This window comes from Phascolarctos cinereus, unplaced genomic scaffold (assembly GCF_003287225.1).
Source record: "Phascolarctos cinereus isolate Bilbo 61053 unplaced genomic scaffold, phaCin_HiC Scaffold_5;HRSCAF=322, whole genome shotgun sequence".
Taxonomy (NCBI): domain Eukaryota; kingdom Metazoa; phylum Chordata; class Mammalia; order Diprotodontia; family Phascolarctidae; genus Phascolarctos; species Phascolarctos cinereus.
The window spans coordinates 216936314-216946533 of NW_027555958.1; positions in this window are offsets into that span (position 1 = coordinate 216936314).

Sequence of the window (10220 nt, forward strand, 5' to 3'; positions counted from 1 at the left end):
CACCAGGCAGCGGCAGTGACTGCGGGCCCGGCGGACGGCAGCCATCTTCCCGGAGCAGAGCGCCAGAGCGCGGCCGGCCGGGCTGGGGCGGGCCGGGGGCGGCGCGGGCGGGCGGACCGGAGGGCGGCGGGGCCTGGCTGGGGGGACGCCCACGGCCAGCCGAGGCGCGGTGGGGCCTACTCGGGGACGTGCGGCGTCTGTCAGTCGGGCCAGCGCGCAGTACCGGCTCTGCTCGCTAGCTGCCTGCACAGCCGCCGAAAACTGCGCCGGGCGCTCTGAGCATGCCCAGTGCGGACAGCCCGAGAGTACCCCCCCTTCCCCCAGCCCCTCGCCCGACCCCCGCGAGGCGGCAGCCGCAGAAACAGGTGCGGGCGGGAGGAGCCAGGCGGCCCGGCGGACGTCCAGCCGTGCGTCCCTGGCAGGCGGAACGCGTCGATGCGCCCCGCACTCGGACTGGCGGGGAGGCTGGGAGGCCGTGTGCCCGGCGTCCAGGCAGGCAGAGAGTGGATGCGTCCCACATACAGAGAGGCAGTGCGTCAATCACCAAGGAAGGCTGGCAGTCAGCGTGCCCAGCTCACAGGCAGTGCGTCCATCACCAAGGAAGGCTGGCAGTCAGCGCACCCAGCACATAGGGAGTCAGTGTGTCCATCACTGAGGCAGGTAGGGCATCGATGTGTTCAGCATACAGGCAGGGAGGCAGTGCGTTCAGCGTTCAGGAAGCCTGAATCGGTGTATCCAGCGTTCGGGCAGGTAGAGGCTATAAATCCAGCAGGCAGTCCATGAGTCTCTTTGTACAGAGGTCAAGCAGGCAGTCTAATACTCTTTGCAGCAAGCAGAAAGTTTGTAGATCTGGCATTCAGTTAGGCAAGCAGGCATGTAATCAGAACTTAAGCTGTCAGGCAGTCAATAAACCAACATTTATTAAACCCCAGATATGTGCTAGGCACTGTGTTCGTTGCTAAAAATAGAAAGATGACAAATAATTTCTACTTTCAATGAGCTTCTATTCGATGGAGGAGAAAACATGTACACATATAGGTATATACAAATTAGATACAAGGTGATTTTGGTTGGTGAAGCAAGGGCACTATCAGCTGGAGGGATTAGGAAAGGCTCTGTGTAGAATGTGGCAGTAAGTCTGTGGGTCTAGCACTCAGGCAGGTTGGCAAGCAAGGCTGTTTACAGAGTGCCCACTGTGTGATGACTCTAAGGTGAGGGAGGGACTTGAACTACAGCATGAAGCAGATCTCAACTAATAAGGTAATTCACATTTAAATAGCCCCAGAAAGGCAGCCTGGCATAGTGGATAGACTACTGGGCTTAGAGTGAAAAAGACCTGGGTTCAGAATCTACCTTATTTACTTACCATGGACTTTTCCTTTCTTACTCTTAGTTTTCTCCTTAATAAATTGGGGATAATAATAGCACCCATTTCATATCCTTGTTGTGAGGCTCAAATGAGATAAACATGGAAAAACATTTTTAAGCCTTAAAGGTTATATGAATTATGCAATTTTTGTCCGGCCTCTGATACTTAGTAGCTATGTGATTTTGAGCAAATTCCTTGCTGTCTTATGTATTCTCTACTAAACCATTATTTGTTTTGGTGGATGGAGTCCCTATACTGGGTTTTATACGGTGCTTTAAAGTGTATAAAACATTGCATTTGAACTTTACAACCACTCTGAAAAGTGGGTATCTGATTTTTTCAGATGATAAACTTAAGACCCAAAAAGGTTAAGTGACTTGCCTGAAGTCACACAGCTATCAGAAGTGTCAGAAGTAAGATTGTGGAAACACAATCAGGATAACACAAGATTTAGGGTAGTTGGAGGGGAAAAAAAAAAAATATATATATATATATATATATATATATATATATATATATAGAGAGAGAGAGAGAGAGAGAGAGAGAGAGAGAGAGAGAGAGAGAGAGCGCACAGGGTGAGTTGAAGATGAAGGGGTGATATCTAAAAAATAAAATTAAGGGGTGAGAGAGGATTATACTGGGAGAAGGAGAAAGGGAGAGGTAGAATGGAGTAAATTATCTCACGTAAAATGGACAAGAAAAAGGAAGTCTTCCTGACTCTTAAGTACTCTAACAAAAATAGAAATAATATTTTATAGCAGTATATAAACTTTAAGGTTTCCATAACGATAACCATGTGAGAAACCAACTAATTTGTTCAACTCCAATGTTAATAATCCAACCCCTAACAGCCTACCTATATATGAACTTCTCTAAGAATCCTCATCTGTTTCCTTATCTGTAAAATGAGGAGATTGGACTTGATTTCTAAGATCCCTCCCAGCTCTGAATCTATAATCTTACAACATTATGATTCTATTTTAGAATAATTCTCTAACAGGAACATCAAACGGTTCCTCAAACTAGGCCTGAAACATTTCATTCTCCTTAAGAAATCTTCACTGGTTCCCACCATCTCCCCTTGCTTTTTTCCTTCATAGCCAAATACCTAGAAAAAAGTCTACGCTTGTAATTTTCACTTACTGTCCTCTCACTCTTTTCTCAAGGATCTGCTTCCCAGTTCATCATTCAACTGAAACTAGTCTCCAAAATTACCAGTGATTTCTTAATTGCTGAGTCTAATGACTTTCAGTCTTCAGCCTTCTTGACCTCTCTGCAACATCTGACACTGTTAACCACCTTCTCTATACTGGTTCTTCTCTGGGTTTTGATAACATTGCTCCCTCTTGGTTATCTAATTTTTTCTTTGTCACTCTCCTTTGTTGGATTATTAACATACTCTCTTCCAGTCTTCTAACCTTGGCCCTCTTCTGTTCTTTTTCTATACTCACATGGTGACCTCATTAGCTCTTATGGGTCTAATTATCTTCTCTATGCAGATCAACCATATCTAAATATTCAGCTGTGGTCTTTCTCCTGCATTCAGTCCACATTACTAACAACTTTGAGATATTTCAAACTGGATGTCCTATAAACATCTCAAACTTAACATATCTTAAAACAGAATTCATTATCTTTTACTCCAAACCACCCCTTCTAAACTCCTTTATTTCTGTCAAGGGCACCTATATCTTTTAGTCATTTGAGTTCACAGTATCTATATCATCTCCAACTTCTTACTCTTAACTCTCATATCCAACAAGTTGCTAAATCTTGTCACTTCTACTTTGACACCATGTTTCGCGTCTGTACTATTGTTTATACTAGTGGTGTCAAACTCAGATAGAACTGGATATTTGTGGGCTGCATATTAGAAAACCACAAATTAACATTTTTCTATGTTGTATTTTTATTTAATTTATTAAACATTTCCCAATTACATTTTAATCCGATTCTGGTAAATACAGCCTGTAGGCCACAAGTTGGACACCTCTGCTCTACACTCATCAGCCACCACCTCAGTTCAGGCTCTCATTATCTCTCTCCTGAACTATTGCAATAACCTTGTCTGTTGCTATTTTATTTTGAATTAATTTCTACCGCCTCCTCTCCCACTGGAGAAAAAAAAAGGAAAACAAAACTCTTGTAATAAATACACACTGTCCATCAAAACAGATTTCCCATATTGGCCATGTCAAAGAAACATGTATATTTTGCATATTTAGTTCATCATTTCAATGTGTGGAGTTGGATAGCATTTTTCTCATCACTCCTTTGGAATCATGCTTTATCATTGTATTGGTCAGGGTTCTTCAGTCTTTCAGAGTTGTTTTTACGATGTCATAGTATAAAGTTTTCCTTGTTCTGTTCACTTCCATCTGCATTGGTTTGTATAAATCTTCCCAGGTTTCTCTGAAAACTTCCTTCTTGTATTCATATGCCATAACATGTTCAACCATTCCCCAATTGATGGGCACACTCTTAAGATAGTTTCTAATTCTTTGCCACTATTAAAAAAAAAGCTGCTATATTTTTCTTCTTTGATCAAGAGATTGAAGGTATAAACCTAGTAGTGATATCACTGGGTCAAAGGGCATGTACAGTTTACTAATTTTTGGAGTATTGTTCTAAAATTCTTTCCATTGGCCAGAATATAGCTCTAAAGTGCTTTCCCAAATGGCTGAACAATTCACAGCTATGCCAAATGAGTATTAATGAATTTGTTTTCCCACATCCCTTCCATCATTTGTCTTTTTCTTTTTTGTCAGCTATGCCAATCTGATGGTTATGAGGTAGAATATCAGAGCTACTTTGATTTGCATTTCTCCAATTATTAGTGATTGGGTGTATTTTTTTCATATGGCTATAGATATCTTGTATCTCTTCCCTTTAGAACTGCCTATTAATATCCTTTGACCATTTTTCAGTAGAGGAGTATCTCTCATTCTTAGAAATTTGACTCAGTTCTTTATACATTTTGGAAATTAGACTTTCATCAGAAAAACTTTGCCTCAAAGATTCCCACTCCCCTCATTTAACTGTTTCCATTCTAATTTTAGTTGCATTGGATTTGTAACTTTTAAATTTTGTTTAATCAAAATTATCCATTTTATCTTTTCTGATCCTCTCTATCCTTTGTTTGGTGATAAATTCTTCCCATATCCATAGATCTGGAAGGTAATAGCTTCCTCCTTCCTTCAATTTGCTCATGATGTAACCTTTTATTTAGCACAGTGTCTGGCACACAGTAAATGCTACAAATGATTACTTATTATTATTATTACATATCTAGGTTATGTATCCATTTGGAGACCTCCTAATTGATCTCCTTAACTCAAGTCCCACTCCTATTCCAACCTATTCTCTATACAGCTAGTAAAATGGTTTTCCTTAAACACAAGTCTGACCATGTTAACTCCTCTATTTGATAAGCTCCATTGGCTCCCTATTAACTGCTTCCTACTACCACCACCACCAATTCAAATCCAGTCTCATACACTTACTAGCTATGTGATCCTGGGCAAGTCACTTAATCGTATTTGCCTCACTTCCTCATCCATAAAATGGGAGCACACTGAAGAAGGAAATGGCTTTGCCAAGAAAACCCCATGAACAAAAGTCCATGGAGTCAGAAACTACTGAATAACTTCTACCACCACACACACACCACACACACACACACACACACACACACACACTGTTTGGTGTGTAAATTTCTTCACAGTCTGCCTTTCTAGCCTTATTACACATTACTCTCTTCATGCACTCTATATCTAGCCAAACAGACTTCAAAATGCACAGCACTTCACCTCCTTTCTCCATGCATTTGCACAGGCTGCACATTCTCCCAGCACTTCCTTCTTACTTCCCTCCACCTCTTAGAATTCTTACTATCCTTCAAAACTCAGCTCAAATGCCACTTTCTACATGAAGCCACTCTTAATTATCTACCCCCCCCCCAGCTATTAGTGCTTTCTCTGACTTCGTATCTACAGATATCATATCTACGTCTTTTCTCCCCCATGGAACAGAAAGTATTTGAGCTTGACAAAATGGCTTCAATTTTGTCCCTGAATCCCCACTGCCTAGAACAGTTTTGGCACATCATAAGCACTTAATAAATGCTTGTTAATTGATTCTTCTTGAGTATGCCATCATAATTTGGTGAATCTCTGTTTTGATGGTATGGTGATAAGGATTGAACCCCTTCTGTGTTCTGCCACTCTATGAATTTCTTGTTCATATTCTCTCAATCTTCCATAGAAGATGTACCAGAGAGGCTCTTCAGTATTTAAGGATACCCAAATATCTTTCTAAAAAGTACTATACACATGTTAGTCCTTGGAGCTATAACCTGTTATTGCTTCCTTCATTTTCTGGTCACTCATTTCTTTAATTATGTCATTTATGTTAATACTATCATGAAAATGATGGTTTGTAACACGTCACAGCCCACTTATGCCCATTATGGTCTTTCCATTGGCCTTTGGGTTATTTGTAATTTTACTTCTTCCAAACCTTGAGTTTCAATACTTAATATTCATATAGTGTGAACAGGAGACTATGTTAAAAAGATGGGTTTTTGAAGTAGGAAATAGTTGGGGATTACTGAAAGATCTGAGTAGTTTTTTTCAAATGCAACCCAGTTGATTCTCTTCCACTTCAATTTTGGCTCCGTCTCGTCCATTTGTCATACCTCTACAACTATATAGGTATAGATATATAGATATATAGATACATATCCTGATAGACCAATTTGATAAAACTGTAGTCTGGGGAATATGTATTTTTTTCCATCTGTGTTGTTTTTATAAATGTGTTTGGTTAGACAGATCTCTAACCCTGCTGAACTGGGCAAAAGAACAAAAGATAGAGGAAGAAGATACTGTGGACTGGTTTTTTTTCTCTCCTCCTGAAGTACTGATTACTATTTCTTACCAGAGACTTGTCACTAAGTTGATATTCAGACCTCAGTGAGAAAGGACTAGGGAGAAAAGGGAGTACTATATAAATTAAATTGGAAAAAAATGAATTGGGATCAAGAGAAATGGAGAAAACCTATATATGGAGATTTCCTCTCTCTTTCACAGTGACGTGCCTTCCTCTTTCTTCACCATGACCCCTGTCTTCAAATGCAGGTTGTTGGGTTTTTTTTAAACAGGTTGCAGTCTAAGAACCCTGAAAAGAAAATCACAGTTGTTAGCTGGGAAATATCCAAAGACAAATGATGTTTTTCCTTATCTCTTCTCCTCTTGTTTCCTTTTTGCCTGACCCCCTGTAACCCTGAGGTTCTTAACATGGAAACCACAAAGAACCTGTTTTCTGATAGATTTCAAGAGTTCCATGAACTGTGGTTGGGAAAATTACATATTTTCACTAACTCCTAACTGAAATTTAACATTTACTTGAATTATGATTTTTTAAAAAATGTTTATCTGAGAAAGGATCCATAGGCTTTACCAGACTTTGAAAGTTATCCAGGACACAAAAAAAGGTTAAGAATTCCTGCCCTATAGGCATAATTACTCATTCCTTTTCAACTTTAATATTGGTTGTAGTTAAATTATTAATGGGATTGACAAGTTCCCCATTTTATATTCCCATAGCACCAAAGTCAGAAAGATTCTACTTTTATAGATTTAAGCAAAAGTGTTTTCCCCCATAAGATTTGTAACATAAAATTCAGGGCTGACATTTTACTACACTGTGTTCTGGGGGAAAAAAAGCAATGAAAGTAGCATGTACTTAGCACATATAGCCCCAAAACATTCCCTCACTCTTCCCTCAGCAGCTTTTTCTAAAATCAGAATTGTGGAGTATAGACCCTGAAATTCTAAGGTAACTTAGTTCTTAGGTATACGTGCTCAGTAATAAGGGAAGATTTTGGTCATAACATTGTGTAACAAGGGAATGTACTTATTAGCAGTCCAGACAAATGATGGAGGTATGAGGGGGACGGGATACATAAATGGGTGAAGAAGTACTCAGAACAATCTTTTATCAATGATTTCGGGCGTAATCTGACTACGGATCCCATCTTGCTACAGATCCCTACATGCACTGCTTCCCCATTATCTAAGTAAGGTGACAGTGATGTATCCTGGGATTTGTAGTCTTCCAACTAGCATTGCATGCTGGATCTGACTGAGGCCGCTCATATGCTTCCTCTTAAAGGTCGAGTGCATTTATTTAATTTCTGCTAAAGTGATATCTAATTTTGAGGCTCTTCACTTACTCAAGTGTTCTCTTACTTTGGGAAGCTAAATCTTTTGGAAACTACTTCAGAACAGGCAGAAAAGTCATGCTCCATGAAAAAAAAAAAGCAACCTATTAGTAGCTGAAAGTAGGGCTTAAATGTCAAATCTATTACTTTATTTTTGTAGGCCCAGAAAATAATATCAGTTTGGAAATGGGACTGAAGAGGACTGTCCAAGGAGGATGGTGACACTGAAAAGGGGGCAGACAGATAATAAATGCCAAGATTTGTATACCTGGAGCCTGTCTGTGGATTCAAACCCTGGAGCTACCCTTCTCAAAGTTGTGTTTTAACAGTAGAGGAATTTAAGAATATCTCAAAAGATCAATCCGTGTCAACTGACTGCATTTTTTTTAATCCATTAAGGCAAAGAAAATAGAGATAGTAGGATGAAAATTTTTATTTCAAAGTAGGATTATTATATTTTGGGGGTGGCTTAAGGTGTCTAGTCCTTTGATAATATCCCAACAGTAAAAAGTGCCCTTGAGCTATTAGAGGGCAAAAGTTTAATTGGAATATTTAATTATAATTTAGTGACTCACATGTCTTGAGGAAATAAACATTCTTTCCTCCCCCTCTCCCCATTTTAAAAATTCACAAATTCACTTTTGAAATTAAAATTATATGGGGGAGGGACTGGAAACTTTATAAAGAAACAATGATTGGGTGTCCTAGAATAAAAAAGGTTTTGTTTGCAAACAGGATATGGGCTATTGAACAGCACTCTGAACCAGTCCTGTCCATTTAACTTTCTGCTTTTCAAAATACTCCATTGTGGCCAATCCAGTCTGGGCATGCAAGTTTTATTTTGCCTGGCAAGGAATTAAAGTGTAAGCTTTAGCAATACTATAATGAACTAATAATTTTTTTAAAAATATGATTTCATTAAAGTTACTATAACTCATAGTAGTTCCTGATTTTCTATCCAATGCTAGTGGATGTTAATGCCCTTGATTGAAGTATCAGGCTGCCTCCACACAGCCATGAAGATTTCCAGAATGCCAGGTCAGTTTCCAGGACCAGGAAGTGGTCCACTACTCTCCTTCCCCACTCAGAAAAAGTACGAGTTACCCCACAGGCCATCTGACTGCCTCAAGCAGTATGTTTCTCCAGTACAATGTTTGCGCTATTGATTTTAATTTATTGTTAAAGGCAAGGATTGAGTTACTTTTAAAAAAATGTCTTGTATTAAGAATTTAAAGACAAGTTTGTTATAGTGCTTTCCTACCTCTCCATTTCCCTCATTCATTGATAAAGATTTCCTGTTGGCTTAGAGTTTGAGTTGTGTGTATAGACTCACTAACTGGTCAGATAGTCCTTAGCAGAGAGTGGAAGTCTGGAAAATCTGACCTTATCCTGGAAAATTTCTTAATTTGGAGCTAGAAAGAAGAGAAAATTTCTTTAAAAAGATTTTTTTTACCCTGAGGGCAGCAAGTTGGTGCAGTGGATAGAGCTCTGGCCCTCAGGAGGACCCGAATTCAAATGCATCTTCAGACACTTGACACTAACTGTGTGACCCTAGGCAAGTCACTTAACCCCAGTGCCTCACCATAAAGCAGCCAAAAAAAAATTTACCCTGAAAAACATTCTCCTCATCCATCCTCAAGAATTACAATCCTTCAGGTCCTCGCTAAATTACTACCTTCCACAAGAAGGCTTTCCCATTCCTTCTTACTTCTTACTTCTAGCCTCTTGATTATTTCCACTTTAGCCTGTCTGTAGCCTGTTTGTACATAGTTGTTTGCATGCTATCTCCTCTATTAGATTGTGAGTTCTCTGAGAGCAAAGACTTTTACCTTTCTTTGTATACCCAGCACTTAGCACAGTGTCTGGTGCATAGTAGGCCCTTAATAAATGTTTACTGACTGACAAAAACAGTGAGCAAAAGCAAAGACGATTCATGCTTCAGTTTTTATTTGGTTTCTAAGGCCCCTTCTTATTTAAGCTTTCTAGAATTGTTTGAGATTCTCCCAGTTGTAATGATGGTGAATTAGGAAAATTAAATTCATATATAACAAAAGAAAACAGAAAGGAATACTACAACAAAATACAAACTTTGTAGTGAAAAAAACAAAACACTGATGCACAGAAGGGGGGGGAATTTGGTTACTGTAAACTATTTCATATTCTTAAATTTGAGGACCCAAAGCAAATTTTTGCAAAGGGTTTCCTTCCATTCTGTTACTCCTAGACATAACCCTGCCATAAGACCTAGCCTCCCTGCTTTGCACAATGTTTAATATGTCGACTGACTTTAATTACTGTGATTGCAGAAGCACTCTTCTTTAAGGTTATATGTGTATTCTATAAGACACTTATTTTTCTGAGTTTATACTGTTGGTATGTCATTTAAGGAACTGGATATAAATAGGCAACTTTTGTTGTAACCAAGTCTAATTCATTTTCACACTTTGAATTCGCACATTGTAAAAACAGTCCAAGGGAAATTTTTAAATTTAAAATGCATGTACTTAGTAATCATTAATATGTATATAGACACATAAATGTACATAGATATATATAAAACATATTCGTGTATATATATATGTATATGTATATGTATATATATACATATATATATGTATATGTATATGT